The sequence below is a fragment of the Balaenoptera ricei genome, chromosome 5 (assembly GCF_028023285.1).
Source record: "Balaenoptera ricei isolate mBalRic1 chromosome 5, mBalRic1.hap2, whole genome shotgun sequence".
Classification (NCBI taxonomy): domain Eukaryota; kingdom Metazoa; phylum Chordata; class Mammalia; order Artiodactyla; family Balaenopteridae; genus Balaenoptera; species Balaenoptera ricei.
Window position 1 is genome coordinate 97,339,034 of NC_082643.1, and position 17,476 is coordinate 97,356,509.

Genomic DNA, 17,476 nt, shown 5'->3' on the forward strand with positions numbered 1-17,476 from the left:
AGCCATTGTGTTCTCATGTTGGAAAGGGATGATTCTCACAGAGGAATCAGAAAAAGATCGATAAAGTCAAGTTGTTAATACATCACCAAAAGAAGAAGAGGAAGTATCATGTAAAGAATGAAACTGTGTTAAAAGATGGATTTCAGTAGAATCTTACATAGGATGTTTCTTCACTGAGTTCCCATGAAGTACAAATAATCCACCTACAAGAAGCTCTGAACCCAGGTAATTAATGAGGAGAGAGCAGGACAACTGTGATGGTAATGCCAAACTAGATCAGCAGACATTCAAAGCTGATTTGAAAAAGGAGGAGGAAGAGAGAAAGGAGAAGGAGGAGGGGAGGAAGAACCGCAATAACAAAGTAAAAACAAGGATATGTATGCTAGAGAAAAAGCTGGGTAAAATGGTTTTCAGTGCCCTCATTTCCATATAAAATGTATCTAAAAATGAAATTTCTTTAAGGCTTTCCATAGAAAACATCACCAGCACAATCTTTATCTAGATCTAGATAAAGATCTAGAGCTACAGAGTCCAATATGATACCACTAGCCACATGCGACTATTTAATCTAAATTTAAATTAACTAAAATTTAAAAAAAATTATAATTCGGTTCCTTACTCCTGACTATAGTTGTCAAGCACCCAATAGCTACATGCATCTAGTGGCTACCATATTGGACAGCACAGACCTATAGATAAACAGATTGTCATTATCATAAAAAGTTGTATTGGACAGCACTGATGTAGAGTCTTCTTTCAAAATCTAGTCAATTGTAATCCATAAAACCTAGTGTGTTCTCTCATATACAGCAGATGTTCAATAAGTATGCTTGAACTGTTGAATTAAGCTGGATTCAGAATAAGTAGGAAAGAGGTGGGAGATTCATTTGTAGGAAGCAAATATCTGCACTGAAATTTTAGTAAATCTATATATAATTGAGATTTCATGTCAATGGATTTGGTAATAAAACTTTTTGAGTTTTCAATTCATGGTGTTTGTGAAATTTCCTTACTGTGATGATTTTTATAACTTAGAACTTCCATTTTTTTGAAGACAAAGTCAGGTCAAGTAAAAATATTTAGATATATGCTATCCTTATACCTTTCTTGGATCAAGAATCCAATACATGTTTTTTTCTTTGGAAATACCATAGGATATCTGTCTTCTATGTGACTTCAGACAAGTTCTGCCCCGTTCCTGCTCCCCTTGCTCACCTTACAGTGTTGTGAAAAACAAGCAAGATAAGCATGTGAAAGTGTTTTGAAAATCGCAGAGGTTATATATATTTTAAAATTATTATTGTAATTTGGAGGGGAGCAGTTAAGTTGCCTATAAATCAGCTGTTGGAGGTTGGTATGGCTCAAAATATTAAAAGGTTTTCTCAGGCTAATAGTTAACTTACCTGTTCTGTTGCTTATCAAATTGAAACACCTGTCTTTTCTGTTAATGTTTAAATTCATTTGAGAGATGTCATTTATGTTTGTTCAGTTATAATGAAAACACTGGAGCCTGGGTTCACTCTCTTCCCCAGTCACTTGCTCCCACTCTCTTCCCCAGTCACCTGCTCCCGACTCTTCTTCTCTTCTTGCCTCTGTTTCAGTCTCAAAATCATGCTTGTGTTCACCCCGCCACATCTTTAGGAACAATCAAGGTTTGAGTCAGGAGAGGTACAAAGTCATTCACATACAAAAGAAAATATCACTTTTTAAAGGATTCATTTGACAAGGAACAATAGTAAAACAAAGGGAGACATTTTATTATTGCCTCCATAACGTCCAACCCAATATTATTATTCTGATGAAGTTATAATCATTGTTAGCAAAACTAACCTCTTCTATTCAGGTCTCATATTGATACATCTGATATATTTATATTTAAATTTTATTATTAATCTTGGCCTGCTTATTTTCAAGGCAATTTATAGTCAGCTAGGCATTTTCACATTTATTATCTCATCTGAAACTCTCAGCTACCCCCTGAGATTGGTCAGGCAATACTTCTATCTCAAATTTTCCCTAGGCTCAGAGAAGTGAAGTGATTTGCTCAAGGTCACACAGTTGGTATATGGCAGAGCTGGGACTCAAATTTCATGGATGTTATGCAGGCCAACTTTCAAAGGACTGTGCCTGGAAACCTGAATGCCTGTTTGATTGCCAGTTACCTTAAATCTTCCAGTGTTACCTCTTGATTAAGTCTCTGTAAATATTTTTTTTCTGTTAAGAAACATAAAGTTATGGAAGCATTAACTTCAACAAGATTTTTTAAAATATTTTTTCTAGATCACCTACTTTCCATGTTAAGCAAAGATTGTAAAATTGCCTGTAAATGCCAACAAAGGCCTCCATCAATACAGAGGTAAAAAATCTTCACAAGAACCTGAAATCAAATCAGCCTCTAGTGTTATAGTGTTTTGCTATGAAGATTTTTTTTCTATTCAGGCTAAAAAGATCAAAATACTGTAGACAAGATAAATTTGCAGGAAATGGAAGTAAGGTCAGCCACTGACACTTTGCACAGAAATGCCACGAGCCCCAACAGCACAAAAAAAATGGAATTATTCATAAGGTTGACTTTTCAAACACTTTCTTATCGATTTTTGTTGGAAAACAGCCTTTTGGCCATAGCAAATAGTACCACAAATAAGCTGGACTAGGAGAGAATTGTGCTCCAACAAAAATCTTTTTGTGCCTTCAGTAGACCCACAAGGATGGAATGCGAAAAGTGGGTAGAACTCCTCCTCAGTTATGAGATGAGACAATGTGGCAAAGTGGGCAGAGCATGAGATCTGGAGTCAGAAGAATTGGCTCTTAAAATAATTAAAAATTGAGCTGTTTTAATACTTGTACATAATCAAGTATAGCTACTCAAAGAACAGGCATACAGCAAAGCATCTGAAGGTTGGAAAATGGGTTTGATGGATAGAATTAAGCTCCTAATGAAAAAAAAATCTCCCTTCAAAACTGTGTCCTCTTTTTTGCTATGATGCCTAAATTTTTTATTCTTTCAACTAGGATAAAAGAGTTTGTAATCTGAGAGATAAAACAATTTTGCTCAGCAACTGTTAGTAGAGATGAGTGTGGTCACCAATATCCCTCCAAAGGAAATATCTCTTTATTATCTTGCTACCCACAAAGGTATTTTCCCATGCCTTTAAATGATCAACAATTTTGTAGATTTTCTTTAGCATGATTTGGAAGATATGTCTAAGGCTTTCTCAAGCTCTTATTGAGGTTACAGTTGCCTGCTAACTAATGTCTACAGCCAACTGGGCTACTAAGAACAGATGTAAGAGCAAGCCCCTTGGTCTGTAGGCTTAGCTGACTTCAACCTGAGTGACTTTTAAGACTGCCACAGTGACACCATTGTGATGAGAATTAAATCATGGAACATGCAATGGCCCACTTTTTGCATTTTAAAATTTGGGTTATTGCTGTATTCACCCCACACCCGGAATTTCTCCACTCCTCCCACTTTATTCATTTCCTTTCCCTAATTTCGTATGTATTCACCTCTCCCAATAAAATTATAAGTTAGAGTTTAGACAGGGAGAACAAGACTATAATTTATTCCTCTTTGCCTACATACATTTCAGTGATTAACACCATCTGTTGCAAAGTGTTTGCATTAAACATTTATTAAATAAATAAATGAATGAAATGTTCCTGTGGCCTTGGATAACTCAGCCCCTACCTCCATGTATCAGTTTCCCCTTATTTATTTATTTATTTTGGCTGCATTGGGTCTTCATTGATTCGCACAGGCTTTTTTCTAGTTGTGGGAGCGAGGGCTACTCTTCGTTGCGGTGTGCAGGCTTCTCATTGTGGTGGCTTCTCTTTTGTGGTGCACAGGCTCTAGGCACACGGGCTTCAGTAGTTGCAGCACTCGGGCTCAGTAGTTGTGGCTTGCAGGCTCTAGAGCGCAGGCTCAGTAGTTGTGGTGCAGGGGCTTAGTTGCTCTACAGCATGTGAGATCTTCCCAGATCAGGGATCGAACCCTTGTCCCCTGCACTGGCAGACATATTCTTAACCACTGCACCACCAGGGAAGTCCCTTCCCCATATTTTTAAGTAAAGGTATAGGAATTGGTGAAGTGGTATAGTATAATGATTAAGACTATGGAATTTGGGACCAGGGAGATAAGGGTCAAATGCTACATACACAGTATGACCTTGGGCAATTACTTAACCCCTCTGAGCTTCAATAGCCTCATCTGTAAAATAAGAATAATTCTTGTGCAAATTGTTGTGAGTATTAAATTCTTGTGCAAATTGTTGTGAGTGTTAAATGCAGTAATTTATGTACATCATATGTACAATGTATATAGCATAAAGCATAGTTGTAGTAATAATAGTATAATTTAAAAGTTTTTTTTTCTGGCTCTAACATACTATAAGTTTATATGTTTTCTTCAAAAGGATGTTTCATTAATCATTAAGAACAGAAGAAAAATATCACAAAATAGCTCTTTTCTGTGTCCCTGTACACTCAGTCATTTTCTGGCCTCAGTAAGAACAATGGATATATGAGAGAAAAGGGTTGTGATTTCTTCTATCTTAGACTAAATGTAAGGTGTGAAGAGGAGAGTAAGAGACCAAAAAGAGAGAAGAAATTACTTTTAATTAAATACAGTAGTTTAGAGGGTGGGAATATAATTCATGATCCCACTACAGTAGAAAAATATCACTATACAATTAGCATCTACATGCAAAAATCATTTACCCTATTGGCATTCCGATTAATGTTGTTGTCTTATATAGTTAGAAATTCTGTCTCAGCCACCTAGAAGAAATTTTTCTGATGAGAGAGGACACACAGATATACACATGACATGTATACAAACACAAATATGTGTAAATGGTTAGTCAACCTGAAAACACCTCTGCAGTAAAAGTAAACACAGTTGAATGAGAATAGAGCCAATTTGATAGCAAAGCCACAGAAAACCAAGAATCTGACAAATTTTTTTGGTACTAAACCTTCTGACATAGCAAAGTATTTTTAAGGCTAAAAGTTGAATATTGGGTGATTTGAGAGGCACCTGCACTGGGGTATGTGAGTTTGCTACTTGTGCATTTTCTACACATGTGATTAAAGTGAGTTTTTTATAAAAGCCATCTAGTTTTGATCATTTAATTTTAAATGAAAATGTTGACTAAGAATGCCTTTTTTCTTTAGCTTGCATCAGCTCCCTTCCAGTTTGCTACATCTGCATACAGCATTGCTTCTTAGGGGACAGCTCATTTTGGTCTGAGTTCCGTTCATTCACTCAAGAAATATTTATTGAAAGCTTCCTGCTTGAGATGTTTTATTGGATCTATATATACGGAATGTACATTTTACTAGGAAAGAGACATTCAATAATAAGTAGAAAATTAATAGATAAGGAAGCATGGAAATAGATAATAAAGTAACTTTAGATAGTGATAAATGCTATAAACAACTATATCACTTTTCTTCTAGAAATTTTATAATTTTAGTATTTACATTTAAATCTCTGATCCATTTTGAGTTACTTTTAGTATATGATGTGAGGTATGTAGAGATCAAAGTTCATTTTTGCATATGGACCTGTTGGGTGTTTACAAAAGCCCCACTATAGTATCAGTGGGAAGTTTGGACTTCCATTACCATCCCACAGTAATAAGGCATTCCTCACCCTCCCCACTGGGCGAGGGTGTGTCAAAAGAGACCTAGTGAACACTCAGGATTTTTAATCACAACCCAGCCATGAAGTTACCCCCACCATGTGTCAATAGAGGCCACATGGGAATTAGTAACAAGGCACCCCAGACCCTCCAAGCCAGAGAGACATCAGTGGAGGCTTACTGGGGAGCCAGAACTCCCACCCCACCCAGCAGCAATGAGGAGTCCTCACCTTCAGATGTATCAATAGGAACCTGGAATTCTACCATCACTTGATGGTAATGAAGCAGATCCCCCCACCCTTTGCTTCCCAAAGCAGTATACAACAAAACTAGCTAAAATAGATCCTTAAATAAGATCCAGAGTCTTATAACATAATATCCAAAATGGCCACGTTTCAAACCAAAATCACTAATTACACCAAGAACTGAGAAGACCACTCACTGAATGAAAAAAGACAATCAATACGTGCCAACCCTGAGAAGACAAAAATGTTAGAATTAACTAACAAATATTTTAAAGCAGTCACAGAAAAAAAATGCTTCAGTGAGCAATTATGAATATTCTTCAAACAAATAAAAAAAATCTCAGTAAAAAAATAGAATGTATAGAAGAACCAAATCAAAATTTTAAAACTGAAAAATACGTTGATCAGTATATTAAAAAAAAAAAACACCCTCAGTGGGTGAGCTCAGTAACAGAATGGAGTGACAGAGGAAAGAATCAGTGAACTTGAAGACAGAACAATAAAAATGATCCAATCTAAACAACAGAGAGAAAGAAAATAAACAGAGCCTTAGGGCCTTTTGGGACTATGACAAAATATTTAACATTTTTGTCATCAGATTCATAGAAGGAGAGAAGAAAGAGAGCAGGACTGAAAAAATACTTGAAAAAGTAATGGCTGAAACATCCCAAATTTGAAAAAAGTCATTAACCTACAGATTTAAGAAGTTAAGAAAATCCCAAAGAGTACAAACTCAAGTAAATCACACCAAGACACATCAAAGTCAAAATTCCAAAAGATAAAGACACAGAAAAAGACTTGAAAAGATCAAGAAAGAAATGAAACTTTACCTATAAAGAGAAAGAAATTTAAATGATGGCAGATTTTTCATCAGAAACCTTGGAGGCCAGAAGGAAGTGGCATAGCATTTTTCCAGTGATGAAATATAAAACTGTCAAACCAGAATCCTATATCCAGCAAAAGTACACTTTGAGAAAGAAGAGGAAATGAAGACATTCTCAAATTATGAAAAATTAAAAGAATTTGTTGGCAGCAGACCCACCCTAATAGAATGGTTAAAGAAATTCTCTAAACAGAAAGGAAACTATTAAAGAATAAACTTTGGAACACCAAAAAGGAAGAAGGGAATGACAGACGGAAGACTGGTAGGAAGGAGGGAAAGGGGAAAATAATAAACAAACACATGGGTAAATATAATAGACTTTCCTCATTTTTTGACTTTTCTAAATTATGTTTGTTCTTTGAAGCAAAACTATAACACTACTGTAGTCCCAAATATATGTAGAGGAATTATTTAAGACAGTTAAAAGGAGACACTAAAGGGTTGTAAAGGGAGGTAAGATTCTATACCCCACCCAAACTAGTTAAATGATCACCCCATAAATTTTGTGTATATGATACCTAGAATAACCACTAAAAAAGTTATACAAAGGGATACATTCAAAAACACTATAGATAAATCAAGATAAATTCTAAAAATTGTTCCAAGTAAACAAGAAGAAGCCAGGAAAAAGAAACAGAGAAACAAAAAGCAGAGAGAAAAAATTAAAAAATGAAAACAAATGGCAGGCTTAATCTCTAAGACATCAATAATTATAATAAGTGAAAATAGTCTAAATACAAAAATTAAATGACAGAATTAACAGGTTATATTTTAAAACATGACCAAGCTATATAGTATGTACAAAAAACTCAATTCAAACATAAAGATATAGGGAGGTTGAAAGTAAAATTAAAAAGATATGCAAACATTAATCAAAGGAAAGCAGGATTTACTATAGTAATATCATGTAAGATAGACTTCAGTAAGGAAAATTAACAGAGACAAAGTGGGACATTAGATAATGATAAGAGTCAATACACCAAGAAGATATAGCAATCCTAAATGTGTATGCACCAAACAACACAGCTGCAAATTATGTGAAGAAACACTGATAAAATTGAAAGTACAAATAGACAAATCTATAATTATAGCTGGAGTCTTCAACACTCCTCTTAGCAATTGATAGAACAACTCTACAGGAAATCAGCAAGCATATAGAACTCAACAACACCAACTAACAAGGTCTAATCAGCATTTATAAAATACTTCACCCAACAAGAAAAGAATATACATTATTTTCAAATAACCATAGAACATATAACAAGATACCATATCTTGGGCAATAAACTAAACCTCAACAAATTTAAAAGAATTGAAATCATACACTGTTTGCTGACCACAGTGGAATCAAATTAGAAATCAATAAAAGTGGAAAGAAATGAAACTCTCCAAATACTCAAATACTAAATAAAATAATTCTAAATAATCCGTGGGCCAAAGAGGAAGTCTCAAGGGAAATCAAAAATATACTGAATAGAATGAAAATTAAAATATAATGTACCAAAATTTGTGGAACAAAACTAGTGCTGACAGACAAATTTGTGGCATTAAGTTCATACATTAGAAAGGAAAGTCTTAAATCAATAGTTTCAGCTTTTACCTCAAGAACCTAGAAAAAGAAAAGCAAAATATACCTAGAGAAAGCAGAAGGAAGGGAACAATAAAGATAACAGTAGAAATCAAGGACATTAAAAACAGGAAAAATAGAGAAAATCAAAGCCTGTCAAAGAAAAAAGGAAGATGACACAAATTACCAATATCAAGAATGAAAGAGGAGATATCACTAAAGATGCTTCAGGCAACAATAGGATAATAAGGGAATACAATGAACAATTCTACCTACAAGATATTAATAGCTCAAATGAAATATACTAATTCCTCCAAAAAAAATCACACAATCTACCACAACTCACCCAATATTAATTAGGCCTGTAACTATTAAGGACTTTGAATTCATAACTTTAAAACTCTCATAAAAGAAATCTCTAGGCCCAGATGATTTCACCAGAAAAATTTAGCAAGCACCTAAAGAAGAATTAACTCCAATTCTACACAATCTCTAACAGAAAATAGAAAAAAATACTCTCATTTTATGAAACTAGTATCAGGTATTCCTTGATACCAAAACCAGGCAGAGAGTATTAAAAATGAAAACTATATATCAACATCCTTCAAGAATATAGATACAAAAATTCTTAAAATATTAGCTAATAGTACCTGGCAATAAATAAAAATAATTATAAACAATGATCACATGGGATTTATTCAAGGGGTGAAAGGTTGATTTAATATCACAAAATCAATCAATTTAATCCACCATATTAACAGGTTAAAGAAAAAAAGTCATGATCCCACCAATTAATGCAGAAAAAACATTTGGCAAAACTCAATACCCATTCATTTAAAAAAACTCTCAGAGAAATAGAAACAGAAAGAAACTTCTCCAACTTGATAAACAACATCTACAGAAAACCTACAGCTAACATTATACTTAATGGTAAATGACTGAATGTTTTTCCATTAAGAGGGGGAACAAGGTAAGGAAGTCTGCTCTCACTACCCTTATTCAACATTGTGCAGGAAGTTCTAGCCAATGCATTAAAGCAAGAAAATAAAATTTATGCCTATCAGAAAGGAAGAATAAAATAATCCCTACCTGCAAATGACATGATAGCCTATGTAGAAAACCCAAGGAGTCTACAAAAATACTCCTAGAACTAACAAATGAGTTCAGCAAGGTTGCAAGATAAAAGAAATCTACAAAATTGTATTCAATTGTATTTCTATATACTAGCAATGAACATATGGAAACCAAAATTTAAAATACAATACCATTTACCATCACTCCAAAAAGGAAATATTTAGATACAAATCTAACAAAAAATGTACAGGATTTGTTTGCTGAAAATTACAAAATGTTGATGAAAGAAATCAAAGAAGATCTAAATAAATGGGGAGATACACTGTGTTTATAGATTGGAAGACTAAATATAACAAATACATCAATTCTCCTTCAAATTGATATGCAAATTTCACACAATTCCCACTAAAATTCCAGCAGTATTTTTTGTAGATATAGACAAGATTATTCAAAAATGTATATGGAAAGGCAAAGGAAGTAGAATCGCTAAAATAATTTTGAAAAAGAACAAAGTGGAAGGAATCAGTCTACTCAATATCAAGGTTTATTACGTAGCTATAGTAATCAAGACTATGTGGAATTGGTGAGGGCACAGACACATAGATCAATTCAATACAATGCAACACCCAGAAATCAGTCCAACTGACTTGGTGCAAAAGCAATTCAATGGAGGAAAGATAATCTTTTCCTCAAATGGGTCTGGAGTAACTGGTTATCTATAGGAAAAAAATGAACCTAAGCCTCACACCTTAAACAAAATTTAACTCAAAATGTATTACAGAATAAAATGTCAAACATATTTGGACCTTCAGATATTCCTACAATACTCTGTTCCCTGACCTTTCACTGCTGACAATTGCTTATCTTTAAATACCAGCTTAAATACCATTGCCCAGAGGGACTTTCACCAATTCATTTAAGTGAAACCCTCTCCCCATCCTCACTGATTTCTGTCATAACAACCTGTTCATCTTACTTAAGCCCTTATCTCTTGATTGTTACATAGTTTTATTAAATTTATTTACTTGTTTACTGTTTGACTCTACTACCAGGCTCTAAGTTCCACACTGCAAGAACCATGTCTATTTTATTCAGGAATGTGTCCCAATCATCTAGTATAACATCAGAAACATGGTAGATGTTCCAAGAAATATCTGTAGAGAAAATAAATAAATCTGTCTTAGAAGGCCAAGGCAACTTTGTGAAATAGAGTTCCTGCTGTCTTTCATCACTTCCAGAAGTCTGGTTTTGGGGAAAGAACTCAGGTTTCCAAGTAGGCTTGATGCCTAGCTCCTCCACTTAGCAGTTCGGTTAGCTAGTCTAAATGAGTAAATTATTTAAACTCTTTGAGTCTCCAAGTGTTGTTGTAGGTAGTGAAGTAAATCATAAAAAAAAAAAGTTTACATAGTAGGCACTGGATAAAATATTGCCTCCCTTTTTTATATGGGTTGACCTTTTTCGATCCCTAAATTAATGAATATCTAAGCAAAACTCTTGAAATACCTACATTCATTTGAACTTTATATAACACTTTCATTTGAGAACATCTGTGGTTATTTGTAAAGGAGAATTATTAGCCCCAAAACAGAACTAAAAGGAATGATTTTCTCTGTTATACGATACTTTATAGGCACAAGGAAGATGAGAATTTTAAATGACCTGCTTCTCTTTAAATTATACACATTTTTGTCTTCAGCACAGCTGTTCTTAGTTTCTTATATCTATCTTGGGGAGAATGATGACCTAGGTTGGGCAAAGAAAGATACTGACCAACAAAACCAGATTCCTCCTGCCTCCACCCAAAAAAATTTAATAAGAGTAAAGTATGTCCTTGAAGTATTTTCATAGTGTTTATAGTCAATAACTCTTAGGATTTTATTCCTTTTAGATGGTTCTCTAAAGAGAATAATAGTGGTCTTTGAAACTAACTGACAAAGGGCTTTTATGAACCATCCCTGATCTGTTCCACAGAATAAAACTTTGCTCTCAGTGGACTAGAGAAAGACATAATTCTATTTGTTCAATGCCATATACCTAGGGCTTGGAGAAGTATCAGCCATTTGGTAGGTGATTCACAAATATCTGGTGGATGAATAAATGAGTGAATGAAAAGTGAGGCTGGGTTGCAGGAGTAGATCGTCAACTCAGTAGAGACCCAGAATATCATAGTAAAAAAGACTTCTAACCTTCTTATTCAGCATTTCATCTATACCTCCATGCGTAATAGATCTGAAAAGAGGTCTCTGTTTAAAAATTTTCCAGACATGAGAAGCCAACTTGAGGCAGGCCATTTCATCTATATCCCATTCTAGTATGTATTTTCACTAGTATGTATTTTCTTCCAAAAAATTAAAGTTTACCTCCCTTTAACTTCCATCCATATGCCCTGGTTCTTATCTTTCTCCCAGAAATAGCTTACCAAAAGCTTTAAGGGAGCTGTCATGCCCCTGAAATTCTGAAATTAATATAAACTCTCAATAGCCCACAGAGAAAGGAAAAGCCTTTAAAAGAAGCTTCTGGATAAAGACATCAGGATTCACACTCAGTGAACATAAGCTGACAAGTACAAGTTCTCAGGATAGTGGTGAGAAAACCATTAACTTTATATTTTAATGAATGTTTTATTTTAGAATAGTTTTAGCTTTTCAAGAAAATTGTGAAAACAGTACAGAGAGTTCTCATATACCACCACAACCAGTTTCCCCTATTATTAATATCTTACATTACTATGGTACATTTGTTACAATTAATGAACAAATATTAATATATTATCACTAACTAAAGTTTGTACATTTTTTTCAGATTTCCTTAATTGGTTTTTTTGGCTTTTTACTTTTTTTTTTTTTTTTTACTTAATGTTACTTTTCTGTTTCAGGATTCCATCCAGGACACCATATTAAATTTAGACATCATGTCTCCTTAAGATCCTCTTGGCTGTGACAGTTTCTTAGCCTTTCCTTGTTTTTGATAACTTTGACAGTGTTGAGGAGTATTGAGCTGCTGCTTTGTAGAATGTCCTTCAGTTGGAATTTGTCTGATGATTTTTCTGATTAGAATGAGGTTATGTGTTTGGGGGATTAAGACCACAGAAGTTAAGTGCCATTTTCATCACATCAAGAGTACACACTATCAGCATGACTTACTACTTCATCACCCAGCTGATATTAAACTTCATCAACTGCCTGAGTTAATATTTGTTAGGTTTCTCCACTCAAAATTACTCTTGTTTTCTCCCTTTCCATTATACTATTTAGAAGGATGCTACCATCCACCACCCACACTTAAGAATTGGAAAGCTATGCTCCACCTCTATAAGGGTGAAGTATCTACATAAATCATTTGGAACTCCTCTGCATGGGGAATTTTTCTCTTCTTCCTCATTTATTTATTTATTCAATCATTTATTTATATTGGTATGGAATCATAACTATGTATTTTATACCCGTATTGCAATTCAATTATTTTTATTCCTTTTTTTTTTCACTGCTTAAAATTTTTATTTGCTGCTTAAATTGTTTTCAGCTTTGGGCATTGGGAACTCTTTCAGTTGCCTCTTGATCCCTTTGACATAATACTCCAATGACTGTGGATTTTTGTGGGGTTTTCTGAGCACTTCCTAACTTTCTGACACTATGAGTTGCCCCAGGTTCATCTTGTGTACATCCTGCTTCAGTACTAGAATTAGCCACTTCTCCAATGAGTCCTGGTTCCTTTTGTTGAAGAATGGTATTAGAAACAAAATTCTGGGTTCTAGGGGTGCTCATTGTTCCTGGGGTGTTGCTGCCTCTAGACTTTCTTAGTGTACAAAGCCAAGAAATATGTGTGTATACTAACTAGTGTATATACAATATAAGTATTTCTATTTGTAGCCATTTGTATCAATATTGAGCTAAACATAAGTTTACACTAATGTTCCAAATCTAATCCATTACCACATATATCATTCTACTAGCCTCCTACTCATGCTTATTTTTAGTTTTTAAAGGAACCTCCATACTGTTCTCCATAGTGGCTGTATCAATTTACATTCCCACCAACAGTGCAAGAGGGTTCCCTTTTCTCCACACCCTCTCCAGCATTTGTTGTTTGTAGATTTTCTGATGATGCCCATTCTAACTAGTGTGAGGTGATACCGCATTGTAGTTTTGATTTGCAGTTCTCTAATAATTAGTGATATTGAGCAGCTTTTCATGTGCTTCTTGGTCATCTGTATGTCTTCTTTGGAGAAATGTCTATTTAGGTCTTCTGCCCATTTTTGGATTGGGCTGTTTGTTTCCTTTATATTGAGATGCATGACCTGTTTATATATTTTGGAGATTAATCCTTTGTCCATTGATTCATTTGCAAATATTTTCTCCCATTCTGAGGGCTGTACTTTCTTCTTGTTTGTAGTTTCCATTGCTTTGCAAAAGCTTTTAAGTTTCACTAGGTACCATTTGTTTACTTTTGTTTTTATTTCCTTTACTCTAGGAGGTGGATCAAAAAAGATCTTGCTGGGATTTATGACAAAGGGTGTTCTTCCTATGTTTTCCTCTAAGGGTTTTATAGTGTCCGGTCTTACATTTAGGTGTCTAATACATTTTGAATTTATTTTTGTGTATGGTGTTAGGGAGTGTTCTAATTTCATTCTTTTACATGTAGCTGTCCAGTTTCCCCAGCACCACTTATTGAAGAGACTGCCTTTTCTCCACTGTATATCCTTGCCTCTTGGTCATAGATTAGCTGACCATAGGTGCCAGGGTTTGTCTCTGGGCTTTCTGTCCTGTTCCATTGATCTATATTTCTGTTTTTGTGTCAGTACCATATTGTCTTGATTACTGTGGCCTTGTAGTATACTCTGAAGTCAGGGAACCTGATTCCTCCAGCTCCGTTTTTTTCCCTCAAGACTGCTTTGGCTATTCGGGGTCTTTTGTGTCTCCATACAAATTTTAAGATGTTTTGTTCTAGTTCTGTAAAAAATGCCACTGGTAATTTGATAGGGATTGCATTGAATGTGTAGATTGCTTTGGGTAGTATAGTCATTTTCACAATATTGATTCTTGCAATCCAAGAACATGGTATATCACTCCATCTGTTTGTGTTATCTTTGATTTCTTTCATCAGTGTCTTATAGTTTTCTGAGTACGAGTCTTTTACCTCCTCAGGTAGGTTTATTCCTAGGTATTTTATTCTTTTTGTTGCAATTGTGAATGGGATTGTTTCCTTATCTTTCTGATCTTTCTTTGTTAGTGTATAGGAATGCAAGAGATTTCTGTGCATTAATTTTGTATCCTGCAACTTTACCAGATTCATTGATTAGCTCTAGTAGTTTTCTGGTGGCATCTTTAGGATTCTCTATGTATAGTATCATGTCATCTGCAAACAATGACTGTTTTACTTCTTCTTTTCCAATTTCTATTTCTTTTATTTCTTTTTCTTCTCTGATTGCTGTGGCTAGGACTTCCAAAACTATGTTGAATAATAGTGGAGAGAGTGGACATCCTTGTTTTGTTCCTGATCTTAGAGGAAATGGTTTTAGTTTTTCACCATTGAGAATGATGTTTGCTGTGGGTTTGTCATATATGGCCTTTATTATGTTGAGGTAAGTTCCCTCTATGCCCACTTTCTGGAGAGTTTTTAGCATAAATGGGTGTTGAATTTTGTCAAAAGCTTTTCTGCATCTATTGAGATGATCATATGGTTTTTATTCTTCAGTTTGTTAATATGGTGTATCACATTGATTGATTTGCGTATATTGAAGAATCCTTGTATCCCTGGGATACATCCCACTTGATCATGGTGTATGATCCTTTTAATGTGCTGTTGGATTCTGTTTACTAGTATTTTGTTGAGGATTTTTGCATGTATGTTCATCAGTGATATTGGTCTGTAATTTTCTTTTTTTGTAGTATCTTTGGTTTCAGTATCAGGGTGATGGTGGTCTTATAGAATGAGTTTGGGAGTGTTCCTTCCTCTGCAATTTTGTGGAAGAGTTTGAGAAGAACGGGTGTTAGCTCTTATCTAAATGTTTGATAGAATTCACCTGTGAAGCCATCTGGTCCTGGACTTTTGTTTGTTGGAAGATTTTTAATCACAGTTTCAATTTCATTACTTGTGATTGGTCTGTTCATATTTTCTATTTCTTCCTGGTCCAGTCTTGCAAGGTTATACCTTTCTAAGAATTTGTCCATTTCTTCCAGGTTGTCCATTTTATTGGCATAGAGTTGCTTGTAGTAGTCTCTTATGATGCTTTGTATTTCTGCTGTGTCCATTTCAACTTCTCCTTTTTCATTTCTAATTTTACTGAGTCCTCTCCCTCTTTTTCTTGATGAGTCTGGCTAAAGGTTTATCAATTTTATTTATCTTCTCAAAGAACCAGCTTTTAGTTTTTTTTTATCTTTGCTATTGTTTTCTTTGTTTCTATTTCATTTATTTCTGCTCTGATCTTTATGATTTCTTTCCTTCTACTAACTTTGGGTTTTGTTTGTTCTTCTTTCTCTAGTTCCTTTAAGTGTAAGGTTAGATTGTTTATTTGAGATTTTTCTTGTTTCTTGAGGTAGGATTGTATTGCTGTAAACTTCCCTCTTAGAACTGCTTTTGCTGCATCCCATAGGTTTTGGATCATCATGTTTTCATTATCATTTGTCTCTAGGTATTTTTTTATTTCCTCTTTGATTTCTTCAGTGATCTCTTGGTTATTTAATAATGTACTGTTTAACATCCATGTGTTCGTGTTTTTATGTTTCATTCCCTGTAATTGATTTCTAATCTCATAGTGTTGTGGTCGGAAAGGGGCTTGATATGATTTCAATTTTCTTAAATTTACTGAGGCTTGATCTGTGACCCAAGATGTGATCTATCCTGGAGAATGTGCTGTGTGCACTTGAGAAGAAAGTGTAATCAGCTCTTTTTGGATGGAATGTCCTATAAATATCCATTAAATCTATCTGGTCTATTGTGTCATTTAAACCTTGTGTTTCCTTATTAATTTTCTGTCTGGATGATCTGTCCATTGGTGTAAGTGAGGTGTTAAAGTCCCCCACTATTATTGTGTTACTGTCGATTTCCTCTTTTATAGCTGTTAGCAGTTGCCTTATGTATTGAGGTGCTCCTATGTTGGGTGCATAAACATTTGTAATTGTTAAATCTTCTTCTTGGATTGATCCTTTGATCATTATCTATTGTCCCTCATTATCTCTTGTAACAGTCTTTATTTTGAAGTCTATTTTATCTGATACGAGTATTGCTACTCCAGCTTTCTTTTGATTTCCATTTGCATGGAATACCTTTTTCCATCCCTTCACTTTCAGTCTGTATGTGTCCCTAGGTCTGAAGTGGGTCTCCTGTAGACAGCATACATATGGGTCTTGTTTTTGTATCCATTCAGTGAGCCTGTGTCTTTTGGTTGGAATCCATTCACATTTAAGGTAATTATCGAGATGTATATTCCTATTACCATTTTCTTAATTGTTAAGGGTTTGTTTTGTAGGTCTTTTTCTTCTCTTGTGTTTCCCACTTAGAGCAGTTCCTTTAGCATTTGTTGTAGAGCTGGTTTGGTGGTGCTGAATTCTCTTAGTTTTTGCTTGTCTGTAAAGGTTTTGATTTCTCCGTCGAATCTGAATGAGATCCTTGCGGGATAGAGTCATCTTGGTTGTAGGTTCTTCCCTTTCATCACTTTAAATATATCATGCCACTCCCTTCGGGTCTGTAGAGTTTCTGCTGAGAAATCAGCTGTTAACCGTATGGGAGTTCCCATGTATGTTATTTGTCATTTTTCCCTTGATGCTTTCAATAATTTTTCTTTGTCTTTAATTTTTGTCAGTTTGATTCCTATGTGTCTCGGTGTGTTTCTCCTTGGGTTTATTCTGCCTGGGACTCTCTGTGCTTCCTGGACTTGGGTGGCTATTTCCTTTCCCATGTTAGGGAAATTTTCGACTATAATCTCTTCAAATATTTTCTTGGGTCCTTTCTCTCTCTCTTCTCCTTCTGGGACCCCTATAATGCTAATGTTGTTGCGTTTAGTATTGTCCCAGAGTTGTCTTCATTTCTTTTCATTCTTTTTTCTTTATTCTGTTCCATGGCA